General features: G+C 43.9%; 1 protein-coding gene across 1 annotated transcript in view; it reads left to right on the top strand.

Annotated features, from left to right (window-relative positions):
* The first annotated feature begins 1,898 nt into the window (after nt 1–1,898).
* Nucleotides 1,899–6,847, top strand: part of HVCN1 (hydrogen voltage gated channel 1) — a 36,467-nt gene continuing 31,518 nt past the window's right edge. Inside the window, exon 1 of the mRNA XM_018558309.1 lies at nt 1,899–1,964. The gene's annotated coding sequence lies outside the window, so the exon portion shown is untranslated. The remainder of the gene's footprint in view (nt 1,965–6,847) is intronic.

Raw genomic sequence — 6,847 nt, 5'->3', positions numbered from 1 at the left:
TGCAAACGAAACACATGTTGAGCACAAAAGTAAAAAAAAAATCAAATCTTGAAAACAGGAAACTTAAATCCCGAGAGACAGTAACTTAGTCTTTCTAACTTCCTTAAGAGCAATGCAAGATGGTAACACTTAAAGTGTATCTAAACTCAAAAGCAAAATTTTTATATATTGCAGCTTATCACTCTTTAAATGTGAAGTCTGCATTTTATTTCACTTTATTTTCATCTTGTGATCCATCCGGTACGTCTTTTATTTTTCAACTTCCTTTAACAGACCAAGTTGTCCAGCTAAAGTGGCCGGTAGAGGGTTGAGACAAACCATTTTTTTTTAAATTCTTCATTGACTGAATGTGATACATAACACTTACATCTTGTTTTAAGGAGAAAAAAAATAAGACAAACTTAAGATCAGTGTACATATGTCATTCATAAAGTCACTTAAACAAGAATAGAAATCTGTGAACTGCTAATCTCCTAAATCTCTGCTAAAAATAAAAAAAACAGCCCATTGCAACCAGATACTGACAATGTTTCTCTGAAAGGCTGCAGCCTTCTTCATATGATTCTTTGTTATGTCTTTAGGCGATCCCGACTCATCTCTTTTGCGCACACTGTTTTTCAACCCCAGTGGTCACAGACGGGGTTGCAAGGGAGGTCCTCCTCGTCAACTCGGGCCCACACCATTACAGCTACCTCCTCATGTATCACTTGCCCCTCCCTTGGAATTGTAAGCCCTCACAGACAGGGCCCTCCTTACCATCTTGTTTTGAATTGCATTGTGATTGTAATGTCTTCCTTATATTGTAAAGCGCTGCGCAAACTGTTGGTGCTATATAAATCTTGTATAATAATAATATTGTTATTGTGGCCTGCTAAGGGCATTTGGTAAGTACCTTTTATTGCATTTGTATGAAGCATCTAGGATCAGGTTGAAGTCCACACCCAGGAGAAGCGCACCATCGGTGAAACCATCAAGTTTGCCCAAAAGTAAATCTGATTGGTATTGGTAATATACACATCTGCCTGGGTAAAGACTTGGGATTAAATACAACCTTTTACAATACCTCTGCCTTCAGCATCTCCTAAAATGCCAGGGAATTGATTTACTTTTCAAGATACTGGTTGCTCTCAATTTTAGAGTTCGGAGAGGTATTGTGGTAGACTGTAGGGAAACAATAGTTTGGCAGACCCTTGCAGTTGAGCTGCCCTTCGCACTGCAAGAGTTAAATGCTGGATTTGGTCTAGGGGTTACAAAAATGGTTATTCTCACCTGATCCTCAGTCCTGGTGATCAGCGCTCACTTCTCTCCCCCTCTACTCCAGCTGTGGGATGTCCCTCGGCATCCTCACAAGTTAATGGGTCTGTATTATACGTGATGACGTCAGTGGTCCTGAGCCTGGAGAAAAGAGGATGTGGGGACTGCCTGGTAACCCAAGCCACCAGGATCAGGTGAGTATATTTTCTTTATTTTAGCCCCAGACCAGACTGGCCCACTGCAGGGGGTTATTTTTTCAATTGCCTGGAGTCCTTCTTTAAAGAAGAAATTGTAGAATATGTGACAGCTCATTACTGTGACATCAACCACAACCAAAAGTAACCAGTGATGCATCACCAACATCCAAATGCAAAATCTGCAAAGAATGCAGCACAAAAACGGCAAGACGTCTTATGAAACCAGCAGAATTAGATATTATAAATGTGTGTAAATGACACATAAGTATCTCTCCTGACTCCATCAGACTGCGGGGAGGTGTACCCAGCTCTCATCATAAATATCGTGTGCTGATGCTGCCGTGAGAGAGCGCTGACTCAGGAGAAGACTTCCAGGAACTACTTTGTGTGTGTGCTTTGGCCCCGGCACGGGATCCCTCTACATATCCCTCCACAGATCCCTCCACCGGCATTTAAATACATAGTGAAGATGTACGCTGAGGTTTCCGCGGCTGGGGAGTGACAGAGGAGCGGGCTCGTAGTGTGGTGAGTGGTCCACTCCTGTCTATTGTATACTGCACCCCATATTCTCTATTGCTGGGATTCACTCACTGCAGTACTATTGGCATTAGAGCAAAGTTTTCCTAACTCCATCAACTCTAATACTTCCATCTCAGGACTTGTGTGTTCCTTTAAATGAGGAGTGCAGGCTCCCCCATTGACCCCTGAGTTTGCAGGCGTACCCCGTTCACCCCCGAATGCAAACTTCCTCCCCACCCCTGCCATTCACCCCTGAGAATGGATCCCCCCTTTCACCCCTGAGCATGGGCTCCCCCATTCTCCCCTTGGCTCAGACTCCCCCAGGGCAGAAGCTCACCCCTTGTGCCCTTTTTGTCACATTTACCAAAGCATGATAACACTCGGACTTATAGAATCCCAATATTTTTAGTTGGGAACGTTCACATTTGAGTGTTTTGTTGCATGTTTCATAACGCGTGACAAAGCTCCATATGAAGAACCCCATTATTTTCAGCGGTGCCCATTCACATCTGAGTGTTGTCACCTGTAGCTTGAGGCTCCAAAAAATACATGAGATTATTTTTGGGTAGAATTGATAAAACAAAATCACCTGCACTCCATGCGGCGTACAGACCTTAACAGAAGGTTGGTGTTTGAAGTGACAACACAGATGTCAAATACATGAGTCTCTATGTCGCCTGGAAGAAGGGACCCTGCGTTGCCCCCCGAAATGTTGGCTGTATGACGCATGTGACAATTTAAGAAAAAGTGCTTTACTTCTTGCACATATAGAGTGCTGGTGACTTCTATTATGGTCTTTTAGGGTAGAATCACACATTTTAGGCCCCATAGACTTCATTGTGAGTGCCTGAAAAACATGCATACTGTGTGATTTTGTGCCTAACAAGTCTCCTCCTCCTAGTAACTAGCCTGCCATTGGCTAAAATAAAACCGCTCAAGCCTGAAAAACACGCAAAAAAGCTTCAATTCTGACTTGGAAAAGCTCCTGCTTAAGTGTGAACGGGGGTCTATTCTCAAATGTTTTAAACCAAGATTCACACATTTTCCAACTGAATCCAATTAGAGAAAGTGTGTGACCCTTGAAAACATTTTATAACTAGACCCCCCCCCCCCCCCCTAGGCTTACAATATATGTTGTGTTATGGTACAATATGTACAATCTCTGTGTAATCGACTTTAGATCTACCAGTACCTTGTTATAGAAGGGCCAACCACTCTGTATCCAATCAGGCAGGCCCTTTATTACATGGTTGCTGGTAGATCTATAGGGGACTGTAGCATTTGCGGTGGTTTACAGCAAAGCCCTGACGCCACAATGGAGCTGACGATCAGGTTCCTTCTTTCATAGGCCTGGGTATGGTTGAAGTTTTATGTTTGTGGTACTGTTTGTTACTCCAGTTCTGTAAATCGGCCCCACATACATCTGAAATCATGTCAGTTGCATCTATGAGAACATCTAACCATACTTGGAGAGGAACACAACTTGTAATATTGTGAAAGGTTTCACTAACATTTGTGCCTTGAAACAGGTGAAATGATCTGTGTGTACAACGTGCTGCAACCTGTCTGTGCATGCAGGAACAATCGGAATCCCTTGTGCCTGGCAGGAAAAACTAGAATAGATTTTCTCTTTTCCTACAGGTGAGTGTCAACCTGTCCCAATGTATCGGAACAGGATAGACCATTGTAACGTATTTGTTGTGGGCTCTTCACATGTCACGGCTCTCTGCACTGTGATGCCAAACCTTGGCAGGTGTGGCAGCTGAGACATAAGTGTTACATTTGGTTCTATAATGTCATCACTATATTGTTACTGACAGAGTATCAGTGCCAGAAATGGGCGCATCTTGTCGTTGTGGTCACAGGCCTGGAGTAGAAAAGATTGGCTTGGCAGCTTGGATGGGTACCATTTGTTTTTTTTCTCTCCTTCTTTGCCATTGGCCATACTATGGATCTGCTTTAGGGACAGAAAAGGAGAAATGTGTACTTGCTGGCAAGATTTCACTTTTGCTCCAGTCCTGACCCTACACTGAAAATGTATGGGCTCGCTCACACTAGCCCAGGGGGAGGCAACCGTGGCTCTCCAGCTGTGCTGAAACTACAAATCCCATCATGCTTCTGGCTCTGGGAGTCATGCCTGTGGCTTGCAATGCCTTATGGGATTTGTAGTTTCAGCACAGCTGGAGAGCCAAGGTTGCCTACCCCTGCACTAGCCCATCTGCTAAAATGCCGCAGTGTGCGTTTTATTGCAACTGTCACTGAGCTCTCACTGTTTACATTTTATTTTTTAGGCCCCGTTCACACCAGATTTGTCCGCGCTGAACCGCCGACATGAATGATCCCATACATTGCTATGCGGACCGTTCATGCGACCGCCTGCCGCCCAAAATGCTCCCTGCACATTTTCTTTGCGCTGATTGGTTTCCATCCAACGAACCGCGCCATTCAATGGAACCGTGCGGTTCGGGGCCTTTAATGCAATTTAAAACGCCCTTTTAAAATTCACGCGGAAACAGCACTTAACCGCGTCCACCCTGGTGGGAATGGAGCCTAAAAAGAACTCCAGGCAGCCAATGCAGTGGGGCTTCCCCCTCACTGCAAGGGTTATGTGTTCCTTTTTGTTTAGGTGCAAAAAAAAAAAAGTTATGTTCACCCGGACCGCTGAGCTGGCTACCTGCTTCTCTGGTCACTGAAGTCTGTCTCCTTCTACACTGCAGCATTGGAATGTTCCTCAGTGTCCTCACATCTATACACAATGTATAGAAAGTGATGGCTTGGGAACCTTAGACAACTGCAGAGGAGGGGGAGAGAGGCTTCAGGGACTGGTCAAAGAGCAAGCCATCTCCAAGGATCAGGTGAGTATAACTTTTTTTCAACCAAGACAAAAATAAGCATTTAACCCTTGCAGAGCGGGGGTAGCCACATTGCAAGGGTACAAAAAGACTCTGGCCGGAGTTCTGCTTTAAACGTTGTGAGTCTACTATAGGTACACGCCATTCAGGTCCCCATACAGCAGCAACATGTTTGTATTTTTTTTATCACAGCACACCACCCATCACACCCATGTTGTGAATGGATGCAAAGAAAAAAATTATTTTGTATGTGTCCTTGCAGTCACCTGCGTTGATCTGGTGCAGTACAACGCAGGTTATCGCAGTGTGTGAATGAGCATTATTGAATTGTTCACACCATGTCTGTTGAGCTGAATTTTTCTGCACACCACCACACATGTAGGGCTCATGCCAGGGCAGCTCCGACCCCCCCCCAGCCCCACCGCCACCACGCTGAGCCAGTCACACTGTTATTATTATACATTTATATAGCTCTGATATATACCGCAATGCTGTACAAAGAATACTGAGCCAGTCACATCATTCCCTGTACAGAGGAGCTTACACTCTAATGCAGAATGCGACCGCTTGTAGGGGGACTACAAATCCCAGCAATACATTTATACAGCAATGCAGAACAGTATATGAATCGGACTCTGGGCTTAGTTACGTGCCGGACTCTGGTCTTAGTTGCGCGCCGGACACAGGACCCAGCTGAGACCCCACACACCCCACCTGAAAGTGACCCTGCAGAGCACACCATACATGCTGCACAGCCCATCTGAGACTCTCTATGGTGGGCTCTGCAAGGGTCTCAGGTGGGCTGGTTGGGGCTGCATCTCCCTCCCAGCTCCTCTTACCTGCTGCTGGTGCTGGTACCTGGCCTCCTCTGCCGCCGGACTGGCCTGAAGTGACGTGATGCCCCGCTACCTATGGCCACTCATCTGCGTCGCTGTCAGACTAGGGCAGTGATGGCGAATGTTTTTGAACCCGAGTGCCCAAACTGCGACCCAAAATCAATGTATTTATCTCAAAGTGCCAGCGCTGAAAATAACTTTAGTATTGCTTTGCAGTTCGGGCGTTCGGGTTTAAAAAATGTTCAGCAGCATCACCACCTCAGACAAAATAGGGAAACCCACAAATTCAAATATTTATACACTCATTAACTACTTGATGCCCGGAGCAATTTCTTACATTTGCACACATGATGATAAAATCTGAATTTTGGGGTAGAAAACAGCTTCGGACCCCCAAACAATTATATATTTTCTGACAGCAGAGACCCTGTAGAATAAAAAGATACTAGTTGCAATTTTTTATGTCGCACTGTATTTGCGCAAATGTTTATCAAACTAGTATTTTTTTATTTTTTTTTTGAATAACAATTTTTTATTAATTTTCACATATTTTCAAAAACAGGTTACATAATGAAGAATCAAGACATTTCCATTAATGCTTAGATCATCATAAGCATCTAAGGCACTATTCAATGACAATTATAATCATGTATCTTTTGCATCAAATGAACTGAAAGGAAAGTCCATACATTTGCCCATAAAACACAAGCTTATCATATCCATAGAAGATTTCTGTCTTTTCTTCTTAAATATACTTAAGTGCCAAATTGCTAACCCGGGACACATTGTATATACCATGTATCACATATATATCAAACATTACAATCAAAACAAACAGAATAAAATAAAACAAAACTTTTGCCATGTCAGTCTCAATCCAGTTCTCGATTAATATGCTTTTTCAGCATCTAGGGTGAGGAGTAGGGTCGCTTCCCCTTGTCGCTCAGTAATATCCAATAGGTCAATTATTCGGCGGGTGTTGTCTCCCGCCTGTCTATTAAGTACAAACCCTACTTGGTCAGTATGTATTAGGCCGGGGAGCAATCGGGCCAGTCTGTTAGCTAGAATCTTAGTGTTTAAGTAAACGAACATAATAAGTTCCTAATAGTGTGCAATAGGGTAATCGAATTCTCCGCACTCAACTAGGAGAACATTGCCAGTATCCTCCAAAGTCTTTGGAGAAAATGTT

The sequence above is a fragment of the Nanorana parkeri genome, unplaced genomic scaffold, assembly GCF_000935625.1.
Source record: "Nanorana parkeri isolate BGI_ZX_2015 unplaced genomic scaffold, ASM93562v1 scaffold331, whole genome shotgun sequence".
In the NCBI taxonomy this organism is placed as follows: Eukaryota; Metazoa; Chordata; class Amphibia; order Anura; family Dicroglossidae; genus Nanorana; species Nanorana parkeri.
This window is presented reverse-complemented; position numbering and strand designations above follow the sequence as displayed.